At 42.6% G+C, this 12,775-nt stretch overlaps 1 long non-coding RNA gene across 1 annotated transcript; it reads left to right on the forward strand.

Moving 5' to 3' along the window:
• Positions 1–110: 110 nt before the first annotated feature.
• On the forward strand, positions 111–6,192 carry LOC138300812 (uncharacterized). The gene is made up of 3 exons (XR_011205010.1): positions 111–267; positions 1,471–1,545; positions 5,945–6,192. It is a non-coding gene; the product is annotated as an uncharacterized lncRNA (long non-coding RNA).
• Positions 6,193–12,775: the final 6,583 nt, after the last annotated feature.

Genomic DNA, 12,775 nt, shown 5'->3' on the forward strand with positions numbered 1-12,775 from the left:
TATGGGTGTGAAAACATGACACTGACTGCTAATGAGTCACATTTCAAGAACAATGCTGCCCAAGAGGCAGAAGGGTCAATTCACCTGTGTATATAAGTCTCATCCTCAGACAGGCCAGGCACGGCTCGGAGCGTCTCTTCCAATATTTTTCCTCGTGGCTGAGTTTGACGCCGGTGCAAGAGACGACCATGTCTGCCAAGGGAGGACACAGGGAAACTCAGAAGACACAGTGCCAAGATACTAAAGTTGTGGTGAAATGCCAAGAACGTGAGTAATTAGTTCTTTCATTAGCACATTTTATTAAAGGGCAGATTAAATGGGAGGAAGATGGAAACATGAGCTAGCTGCAGGCTAGCCCTATGGGGCCAACCTACCTTTTTAACTGTTCAGATTTAGTGATCCTGTGGTTTCTGCGATGATATCATTTTGCTAGATGCCATCTTATGTGATTCACTTGACATTGTATAAAGATGATGATCGAATTTGGGATGAAACATTAGACAGGACATGCTTGCAACATACAATCTCCAAACAAATGACAAGGTAGGAATACTTCGACTGTAACAACTGCAACGCCACCACCTGCTTAACAAAGAAACATCACACACAATCTATTTTCATTAAGAATTACTTGTATTGCCCTACTTATTGTGGCCCAGACACCATCTGCCATCAAAACAGCAATACCTTGATTGAATGTTTTGCTAAGTGCATGGTGGGGGAAGTTACCTTGGCCAATTTATATCTTTTCATTTGAATGTTGTCATTCTTACATGGAGGTCACAATGCTTCCTCCTATACGAGCAATGAGAGCATAGCCGACACGAGACATTCTGGGCCTCTAAACATTTACTCTTTCAACAGTAGCACTTCCGGTTGGAACCTGTTCCACAGCCAACCTTAAGATACAACAAAAAACCTCTTCATACTAGCTCTTTTATTGAACATGTCCCAGGCACAATCAGACTTAAAATATATAAATAGTAAAATGGTGGTCCTGAAAAAGAATTGTGTGAATTAAACATGCATTAGAAAGGTATTTGGAAGACTAATAAACAGTTGACGACCACGCAGGTGTAACCTATGCATACATGTGCGTAACTGCATGAAACTGACAGCCATAGCTTAATTACTCCCGTATTCAACAATTATGTGTTCATACCTTTGTTTGTCCATTTCAGGATGGACTTTTACATTATTTTAATAACTTTTTTTTCAATCACCATCATAGTCACTCTTCCCTCCAAACCGTTCGATGTTTTCTTCACCTCTTTTTCTGTTCAGGCACGGGTTAGACATACGTACAAGTAAACCAAACTGAACAAAGCTTTGTAAATCACTCTGCAGAGCGTGTTCGAACTCCACTTAGTTCTGATATGAGCGCTAGGTTTGGCAATATAGATCAGATGTGCAGGCTACCTTATAGCACATATGAGATAGTAATATGTATATTTGTCTTTTTTTTTTTAGCATGTGCACCAGTGGTGGTGTGCCAGGACCCAGTCCCTCAATGTGAACCTCAATGTGAGCCCCAATGTGAGCCAGGTAAATTTCATTTCAGGAAGATAACATCTCTGCCCATTCCTAATCCAGAAACGTAACACCTATATTTAAGAAAAAATATCTTTCTTTAGTAGTATGCATCTGCTTTCATAATGTTAGTTAATTTTGTGAAGGGTGGTTCTATTATTTATAAAGATGATTTTGAGTTTCCAAAAGCGTAAGATGGTCGTAAGACCAATGACAAAGTCATGCTAAAGATTAAGGTTATAAGATAAATGCTATTAAGTATGACTAAAGCAGGATCTGTAATTTTATTTAAAGTACGCTCAAATCTGGAACATTGTAGAAGGAAGTTTATTTGTCTTCCAGTGAAAGGTAAAAGCTAAATACAAGTGGTTCACACCCTTGCAGCAAAGGGGCTGTTAAAGTTGGAAAGGTGCCATCACTTCCTGTGTGAAGCGTCAGTGCAAGAGTACATTGAAAGAGCCTCTTACCATGAGGTGACTAATGGCTGTTTATGGAGGCTTGTTCCAGCACCAATATATGCCTTCAGCATGTGCTCCATTTTCAGAATACATAGGTCCTGCTTCGGACTTAAGAATTCTTATGGATTGATTATTGACCCTCACTCCACAGTTTGGGACGATGATGAGCATTTCTTAGTGGGATCCTTCAGCTCTTGGTTTTCGCCAAAAGAGCAGATGTAGGTGTCACAATTCAGTCATCCAAGATGGTCTACGGTGCCTGATCTTGTCTGGCTCTTGCCAGTGTTATAATGGACTATATGTATCAACTTGAGAGCATGGTGTCTTTCCTCTTCAAAAAGATTAGGAAAGAACATCAAGCCTCAAAATTATTAAGACTTAAGACAGGCACTAGCATGAGGTCAAGCTGTGCCTGCTTCTTGTATCCGATACAAAAGGTATTTTGCGCTGGGAAGGTGCACTTTTCATTGGGAAAAACCTACTTTGTGTTGTTATGTGGCAGGGAGGTGTTACTGGGGCAGATTAGCTCAAGTGCTCATAGGTTAGATGCAAAACTCAATCTACTAAGATAACCGGACTGGGTACGTGCAAATAAAGGGACATGTGTTCATTTCTCAAATAAGGCACATTGATTGCGAGCTGCAGTGCGCACCGCTCATCCAATGTGTGAGAACCATCTGAGTTTGTCCACACATAGGAATCTGTACTGGAAATGTTTGTCTTCAGAACAGATCCTTTGCTGGACAGTGCACACACACATCTGCACCTGTGCAGGCCTGTGCATCGATCAAGGCAGCCTCATTGAAGCCCACCACAGGGGACAACACCACCCGCAGATCGATCTTTAAACATATGGCACTGCCCTGTATGTTCCCTCTTGTGCAACGCAGCACAGCAAATTAGGATGCTTCACTCCTTTGCACAAATGATCAGTGAATCAGAGTCCAATTCCCTAATTTCCCATTTGCTATGATGCAGAGACTACTCTTTATGGATGGAAGGAGACTCACTTTGAAACAAAATATAATGAAAACATTAATACACACATCCTACCTTTGGTAAAAAAAAACACACATCCTAATTATTTGTCTGTATCACACATTTTCTGTAATGGCTGTGACATTGGCCCATGGATATTCTGATTCTTAACCAGTTTCAACACTGCATATTGATATTTTGTGTATGGCTCTAATTTACATCCATTAGCTTGAGCACTACATTTGAAACATGGCTATTCACTGCTTTTATATCAAAGCAACAAGCCACTAGACTCCACAACTATGAATCTGGTGGGCAGTAGATTGCTGCCATCTGTGGGTATCTGCAGACCTCTGGTAGGGCAATCAAGGTAGGATGTTGTGCACTAACAACTGTGATTTCTCTTGCCCTCCACTGGTCAGCAAAGACTAATAGGGACAGGGAAAGCAGGTCAAACGAAGCTGACCAGTGAGTACATGTTGTCACTGCCTTGATGAATGTGTCTAATAGTTCGAACCATGACACAACATCCAGTAAAACAGATGCAAAGTTCAATGCACATGAGCCACAGAGGGTAAGCAGGCACCCTAATGGTGAAAAGCTCCAGTGGGGAGATGGTGTTTTTGGATGGCATGAAAACGATACGACGGTATCAAATCAAAATGAAAGATCTTGACTAACTCACCTTTTGCAGGATTTTTGGTGCTCCCGAGAATTTCTCAGATGTTGCTGTTGAGTTGTGCTAACAAGTTTGGTCTGCAAGCTGGGTTGATTTTGAGAAGATAAGCAACATGGCACACCTGTTAAACAGGTTGTGTTCAGTTCTGCTCCATACTCCAGCAGTACAACTCATGGAAACCAAATGGGTCAAAAGTGGCATCCCACAAGCTCGACAATGTGCCCAAGGTCCTTTTTAAAGAAAAGTGAAGTCTTCATGTGGTCAGCAGACTTGCTCTTTTTCAAGTTCTTCCTGTTTCAAGTCACTTCCAGCCCTTGAATGAAAGCTCCAGAGCGGGTTGCAGACTTTGAACTTAGACCAATATTGCGAATAAATCCCTGTTGGTATGTTCAGAAAACTGTCTTTACCAGTCTTTGGTAATTCCCTACACAGAGAGTTTCATATGAAAGTTAGGATGACTTTTATGATATTTGCATAGCAGGACAAGGAATAATTTATCAGACTTTTCTTTGAACTGAAGAACAAAGCGTGGCCCTAAAACAATCTCTAACTTTCCAACAATGTGCTGGCCCTGTCTTATTGGTTCAGAAGTCTGTCATGCCGTTTGCTGTTCAAATCAAGGTGTGAGAGGCCTTTGTCCTAGAGCAAGGCCTCTTTTGGGCACTTATTTCACTGCAGCACAGGGATGAAGCACAAACTCTTATGCTGGAAATAGGATAAGGGCCACCTAAGGGTCATGAATCCAGTCCCTTCTATGGAGTTAAAGGACACAAAGGGGATGTGCGAGTTGGATCTCATACCATATTTATCATTTTAAGGCAAAATCCTGGAATTCACCCACTGTCCCTCTTTTGTACATGGATCCGTTACAAATGTGGATGGCAGTTGGGTCACTGATCAGCCCACCTGCAATACAAGCCCAAAGCTCTAATGAAACCCTTAAATTTAATGGGTTTATACAAAAAGACAAATGTAAATCTCTCAGAACAAGAGATCATTGAAATTTTATTTCTGATTTGAGAATTGTGGCTCAAAATAAACACACCTCTAAAATATTCTGTTTATGTTCACCACCCTTTAATTATACAATGCAACCAACTAAGCTGTAACTAACTGCAGCTGTAGGTAATATTGTCAGTACTACATCTGTGATACATAAAGCCTCATGAAAAATGCAGATGGAAATATCTAACATGCAATAGCCACAAAGTATAGACATGATTAGACGTGGATGCCTTTTCAATCAATCAATCAATCAGGAATTTGTAAAGCGCACTACTCACCCTTGAGGATCTCAAGGTGCTGAAGAGGGGAGGAGGGAGAAGGGGGGGGGGGTGCTGCTACTGCTCGAACAGCCAGGTCTTGAGAAGTTTTCTGAAGGTAAGGAGGTCTTTGGTCTGGGGCAGGTGGGTGGGAAGAGTGTTCCACGTTTTGGCGGCGAGGTGCAAGAATGATCTACTGCCGGTTGTAGTTCTGCGGACGTGTGGGATGGTTGCGAGGGCAAAGTCGGCAGAGCAGAGATGCCGAGTTGGGTTGTAGAAGGAGAGTTGTCTGTTGAGGTATTCTGGTCCGGAGTTGTGCAGTGCTTTGTGAGCGTGGGTGAGGAGTTTGAAGGTGAGTCTCTTGTTGACTGGGAGCCAGTGCAGGTTTTTCAGGTGGTCTGTGATATGGCAGTGGCATGGGATGTCCAGGATGAGGCGTGCGGAGGCATTCTGGATGCATTGCAGCCTCTTCTGGAGTTTGGCCGTTGTTCCTGCGTAGAGGACACTGCCGTAGTCCAGCTTGCTGCTTACGAGGGCTTGGGTGACTGTTCTTCTTCTTTCGGTGGGTATCCATTTGTAAATCTTTCGGAGCATGCAGAGGGTGTTGAAGCAGGAGGAGGAGATGGCGTTGACTTTTGACTATGGTAAACCTATAACACACTAAATATTACAATTTGACACTGCAAAGTGTCCACTTTAGTGGTCTGGCACACAATCAGGCCAGAACCATGTTGAAAGACGATACACAGGATGTGACGGGAACACTTTTATAGCGTATCAGTTGGTGGATAAAGTCGTGGTTTTTGGCCTTCTATTACAGCACAGGTCCAAGAGCCAAAATGTTCAAAGGATAATGTTTAAGGGAACACCTTAATCAGGGATAGTCCATTATATTCATTCTTTGAAGAAATAATGATCCCCACTCAAGTAGATGTGTGAGAAAATCCTTTGCTTCTATTTCTTGCTCGGAAACAAAACTTCTGTACACAGTATGTCTTAAAAACTGCTCATTAATCTTTCACTTTCCTCTTCAACAGCCCCATGTGCTCCTGTTTGCCAGGACCAGCAGTCGGTAAAAGGTGGCAGGAAGTGCTGACCTGAGATACAAGTATCAGCCTCCATATCATCCATCTGCCTTCCACTCACTGTGATTAAGAAGTAACACTGTTGTGAAAATTGATTCTGATTGTACTGCAAGTGTTCAGATTCCATTATGTACTGCAATGTATACAAAATAATGCTATTTGAATAAGACTGCAGTAAAATATTAAATTATTAAAAGTTATTTTGTCTGACATGGTTTCTTATAATAATCTGATTATTCCTCGATTAGTATGTGAAACTCTTAATGAACATAGAAAACCAAACTGCAAAAAGAAACTTTTTTCATATCTGAATATTTGTTTTTCCTATGTATTGTTGCATATTTATATGCTTTATAGAGTTGAAAGTCCTCTATTTGTTTTATGTTGCAAGAGAGGATTCAAAGGGCCCATCTGCCAGCGTGTGACAGATGTCCCATATTTAGAGTCTCACAGACAACAGTGCGCTATTGATATAGCAACAGGACATCAGCCAGTTTATGCAATTTTGCTGTAACTGCCCAACTCAAATTAGTGCCCTGAATATCCTCAAACAGATCCAGTTTTGATTATGGTAATTTCAATGGATCCCCTGTCCTTGCCAGCTATGAATTTGATGTACCTTTAATTTACTCACTGCATGTCATCTCCAACATATTGATACATTATCTGAAAGCAGGATTCTCTTGTATGCCCCAGCAAGTACCTAATTTGAGGCAGTGGTTGCCAGTGGGAGCCACCTGCACTCATTTCTGGGGACCAGCACTTTAAACATATCCTGAGAGTAAGAGAGGGAAGAAGACACAAAGGGGAAAGAATATGTATGAGAAAGACAGAAAACCTATCACAGAGGGAGAAAGCAGGAACCCACAGGGAGGACATAATAGCTCACAGAGTGTTTGGCAGCAGATTAAAGAGACCTGTGGTGGATTCAAGACTGTACAGCCTTTGTATTAGATACTCTGGGAGAAGTGGGATTTCGAACTCAGTTTTGGGCACCTAAAGAAATTTTTCTACAAGCTAAGCACTGGCTCCTCCTCTTTTCACTTTTCTGTTTGTGATATATTACAGCAGGCCACACCAAATGTAAGTTTACTCTGACAGATAGGTGTACTCACTCACTTAACAAGATAATCTCCTCGAGGCAAGCAGTCAGATTGTGGAGTCACCATCATTTTGTCATAGTAAAAAAGTTAAAAAGTCTATACTTCGAGGCAGTTCTGAGAATTTCCTACTATTCACATCCCTGTCTGTCAGGCTCTGTCCTCTATCTTGAAACCACACACTCCAAGAGATACAAAATGGATTCTTGTCACCATACTGCCAAACACAGTACACACTCTACACTTACTGTTCCTAATATTCTAGAGCAAACATTTGTGTGACCTTCCATGTCCCACATGAATGGAGCACAGGATCAAGATAAAACAAATTGGGAGACCTTTCAAAACAGGAGATGTCAATAGGCAACTCATCCATGGAAGGTAGAAGGCAAACAATGCCTACTTACTCAAGCACAACTACCATTTCTCCTCATAAGTTATTCTGAGAAAGAGGAGTATACTTGGTGCAACCCTTTGGACCACAGAGCCCTGCTCTTGGTTTCAGTCTGTGTTAAACTGGTGCTAAGCATGATGCATGACTGTGTTGATAAGTGTTCAATGCTGTTAGAAATGGGGTCTTTGGTTGGCAGTCAAGTTACCCCCTGTCCAAGCAAGAACCCACACTCTAGTCAGGGTAAAGGAGAATCACCCTGAGCTAACCCCACCTCACCACCTTGGTAACTTGGCATGAGCAGGCAGGCGTATTCTCAGAGTGCTAGGTGTAAAGTATTTGTAACAACACACACAGTAACTTAATGAAACACTACAAAATGACACAACACAGGTTTAGAAAAATAGAAAATATTTATTGGAACAAAACAAGACCAAAACAAAAAAATCAAACATACACAAGTCAAGTTATTAATTTTAGAAGCAAAAGAGTCTTAAATCCTTTCATAAATGGTAAAAACACTGTTAGCGTTGAAAAGTACCTGGGTAGCATCAAATAACACGCACAGGTGAGTGTGTGTTGAAAAAGGGAAGTGGTGCGTCACTTTCTCACCTGCAAGCGAGACTGTGCGTCGTTTCTCCTTCTCCGGTCAGGTCGGCGTGCATCGTTTTTCCTCTCTGCAGGAGAGCAATGCATCGAACAGGGCAGCACTCGGGTCTGGCGAGGCACTGCGTCGTTTTTCCGCACCCAGCAAGGTGTGCATCGAAAATCCTGCTGCATGGTATCAGCAAATCCGTGCAATGTGGGTTGCGACGTTATCAGCCTCCGTCAGCTGGTGTTGTGTGTCATTCTTCCAGCTACGTGCGTCAGTTTCCACCAGCGATGCCGGTGGAGCGTTGATTTCTGCTGCGAAGCCGGCGGCACACCGTTTTTCAGCCGGTGCATCGATATTTTCCCCGCACGGCGGTCTGTGCGTGGATTTTCAGTCTTGGTCTGCCAGCTTCACCTTCCAAGGCCCCGGGAACTGAATAGGGCACCACTTGGCAGAGCAGGAGTCTCAGCAGAGAGTCCAGGTGCTGGCAGGAGAAGTCTTTGATGGCCCTGAGACTTCAACATCAGGAGGCAAGCTCAGGACAAACCATTGGAGATTTCTTCACTAGCAGGAAGGCACACAAAGTCCTGTCTTTGTCCTCTTGTACAGGCAGAAGCAGCAACTGGAGGATAGCTCCACAAAGCACAGTCTCAGGCAGGGCCAGCACTTCTTCTCAGCTCTTCTGCTCTTCCCCAGGCAGAGGTTCTTCTTGATGTCCAGAAGTGATCTAAAGTCTGTGGTTTTGGGTGCCCTTCTTACACCCATTTTGGCCTTTGAAGTAGGCTTACTTCAAAGGAAAGTCTCTCTTGTTTGTGAAATCCTGCCTTTCCCAGACCAGGCCCCAGACACACACCAGGGGGTTGGAGACTGCATTGTGCGAGGGCAGGCACAGCCCTTTCGGGTGTAAGTGACCACTCCCCCTCTCCCTCCTAGCACAGATGGCTCATCAGGATATGCAGGTTACACCCCAGCTCCCTTTGTTTCGCTGTCTAGAGAGAGGTGCAAACAGCCCAACTGACAAACTGACCCAGACAGGGAATCCACAAACAGGCAGAGTCACAGAATGGTTTAAGCAAGAAAATGCCCACTTTCTAAAAGTGGCATTTTCAAACACACAATCTCAAAACCAACTTTACTAAAATATGTATTTTAAAATTGTGAGCTCAGAGACCCCACACTCCACATGTCTATCTGCTCCCAAAGGGAATCTACAGTTTAATCATTTTTAAAGACAGCCCCCATGTTAACCTATGATAGAGATAGGCCTTGCACAGTAGAAACCGAATTTGGCAGTCTTTCACTGTCAGGGCATATAACCTTAAACATACACTGCACACTGCCCATGGGGTTACCTAGGGCCTACATTGGGGGTGCCTTACATATATGAAAAGGGAAGGTTTAGGCCTGGCAAGTGGGTACACTTGCCAAGTCGAATTGGCAGTTTAAAACTGCACACACAGACACTACAATGGCAGATCTGAGACATGATTACAGGGCTATTCATGTGGGTGGCACAACCAGTGCTGCAGGCCCACTAGTAGCATTTGACTTACAGGCCCTGGGCACCTCTAGTGCACTGTACTAGGGACTTACCAGTAAATCAAATATGCCAGTCATGGAAAAGCCAATCAACCATACAATTTACACAGAGAGCATGTGCACTTTAGCACTGGTTAGCAGTGCTAAAGTGCTCAGAGTTCAAAAGCCAACAACAACAGGTCAGAAAAAATAGGAGGCATGAGGCAAAAATATTGGGGATGACCCTGCATAAGCAAAAAAGACCAACAAATGCCCTTTCTCTTGTCTCCGATCACCTGCCATGTAGGCCACCACCAACATTGCTGTTGTTATGCTAGAATCAGATCTGCTGATGTTTTGGTATGGTTCAAACATAAGTTTGAGCACTCCAGAGTAGTCAGTGTAGTATGCAGAGATGAAAACCATACCAATTGGCTTGCTCAGGGATATTCTAATAATTTATGAACCACTTGTTTGTATGTTTTCTGGGCTGGTGAACTCGATAGTTTTAACCAGTAGACCAAACGATTAAATCCTATCTCAAATAAGAGGAAAGGGAGGCAACATCTATATCAATTGGTGAAAGTGGATCACTCCTTGTTGTTCTATGGAGTTACAAGGAGCCATCTTATAGAGACGTTTGCATTGGTAGCTATTTTATTATAATTAATATGGTCCCAAAGTTTACCACCATAATTAGCCGTAGTCACTGGTTTTAAGTTTTTTTTTGTAATGTTTCTCCTTCCCCAAACTTTGTGGAAAATCTCTCAGGGGCCCACCTCTAAACGCAAGTGTGGTAGAGCTCTTGGCCAGTTGGGTATTGCATCAAATGGTTTATTGGGGTTGCATATGTTCTCTAAAAGAATAATCTTCAAGCTTGCTATGTCAAAACATCGGATAGGTCATTGCATCAAATGGGTTATTGAGGGTTGGATTTGCTCTCTAAACAATGGTCTTCAAACTTGGTATGTCAACACATATCAACCTCTGAGCAAAATGGTTTTGAGTCAGTCGCCCATTACCAAACATTTGGAAGGTGAGGTTTAATGTAAAGGTGGCAGGTGATATGTGTTGACATACCAAATTGGGATTGCACTGGATCACATTAGCTACAATTCTGCATTCTAGGACCTTATTCTTGTACGTTCATATCAATAGACCTGATAGCTCCCTCAATAAATAAAGTCTCTTCTGGTATCAAGGCACAGCTCTCTGTCACTGCCTAGGCCACATCCACACACTCACCCACTACAGCAGATTAATTTACTGTCTCTTGTAATCACCACCTTGCCCCTTTGTCTTCCTCTCTTGCCAGGATCCACTTCTCAGGCACTTGCTCCTCTCTCTCATATTAAAACCCACCTCTCCCATCACTGCCGTGTCTATGTTCAAAGTTCACCCCTCCCATTTCTTGCTAACCTTTCTTGATACTTCTCACCTCTCCTGTTATTCTGCTCTCCTCCCACCTATCACTTCTCCAATTACTGATCAGCTCTCTTGTCACGGTCCTCATGCCACTGCACACTTCACTTTGATAATAATAATAATAATAATAATAATAGTAATAGTCTTTGTCCACTTCTCTTGTGATTAGTCTCTTCTCATGTCACTGTATGTTGCTCCTTTCACTGCCTCTTTCACCTTTCAATCTCTCCCTCAATGTTTCAGTGCTCTCACAAAACTGCAAAATAGCTGGTGCATCTGAAAGGTGGGTTTGCTGAATGAGAAGCGACCTAACATGTCACTGACTCTTTGGAAGATCTACCCATCATTCAAAAAGCAGTAGATCTGAGGGTCACACATGTGAATACTTCACAAGTTCAACTAAGCCTTTCATCCTTCAAAGGTTGACAAACTGAGTAGTGGTACCTGTTATTTACAGCACGTATGAATGGATACAACCATGTTATTAAGCTCTATATTTGCAAAGGTCTGAGGTAGGAACCTGTAACAGTGGAAGATGAGATGGAAGGAGAAGGGAACATTAGAAGCTATGCTTGCATCCCTCCCATGGACGGCACAATGGACAGAATGGTGCAGAGGTAGCATATGCACAGCTTATCTTCTCGTGCTACGGATGCCTAATAGTAACAGATCCAGGAAGCACCCCACAAATTGAATGTGATTGCTTCCATGTTGTATTTATTGCCATGAAGTGCATCCCACCCCAGAGCATGAGGCCATTTCTACACTGCGCTTGTGGAGCAGTGTGCAGTCTATTTAGAGTTGCCTGACTTATACAAGCCTGATAAAACAGCATTGAACAACAAGCAGATACCAAGTTTTCTTTGTTGTAGGTCTCAAGTATCCCTTGCATAATGCTGAGCTGCAGCTCTCCCCTCTGGGAGAAGTCTTGCACCACAGTTTGAAATGTACTTAAAGAATGATGCAAGCGGAACCTTTGAGGACAAGAATAGCCTTCAACACAAATGCAAGAACTATTGAGAAAGTAAAACAGAGTAGCTGTCTCTAAGGAGATGATCACTGCTTCAGCCCTTCCTGGAATGATATTGGCACTTTGTTATGAAGACAAAGCAGTTTGCCTAAAAGGAGTAATAATGCAGTCATCATTTGGCAGGTGGTAAGATCTCCCTCAGCTAGGCACCACATACTATGGCTTCCAAGGGAAATGTACTAGTAGTGTTGAACATCCAAGAATGAAGTCAAAAAGAGGCTTGGGGTCAATTAAAAAACACATTCCTAGATGTGCTTGATACATATTTTCTTAATTGTCTTCTAACCAGTGGCAAGTAGCCCACTGATTGACATAACAGTTATGATTTATCAGCAACCCTCATCTACATCTTTCACCATAAGACTTCAAATGGTTTTTGATCTTAGAGCCATACCTCAAGAGCAGGAAATGTGCTGTATATGTATGAAATGTCTTGCAAGTTAAGAATGCTAAACACCCTATGCCCAGGCAGGAAAATAAGGCAACTAAATATGATATTCCTAAAGAAATATTATAGTTGTGCATGCATCTTTAAGTCTTCTAACAAACCACATTAAAGTATAATGATGCTCGACGCGTGGATGGAGTCAGTTTACATGTATATATGAGTCTCATCTTCGAACAGGCCAAGGTACAGCTCGGAGGGACTTGTAATGCTTTTTTCTTTTACTTGTGTTTGTCTTGAGTTGCTGTATGTGGAATCCTCACAGCGTCAGCTCTGTTCAAG

Source organism: Pleurodeles waltl, chromosome 6 (genome assembly GCF_031143425.1).
Source record: "Pleurodeles waltl isolate 20211129_DDA chromosome 6, aPleWal1.hap1.20221129, whole genome shotgun sequence".
NCBI classification, from domain to species: domain Eukaryota; kingdom Metazoa; phylum Chordata; class Amphibia; order Caudata; family Salamandridae; genus Pleurodeles; species Pleurodeles waltl.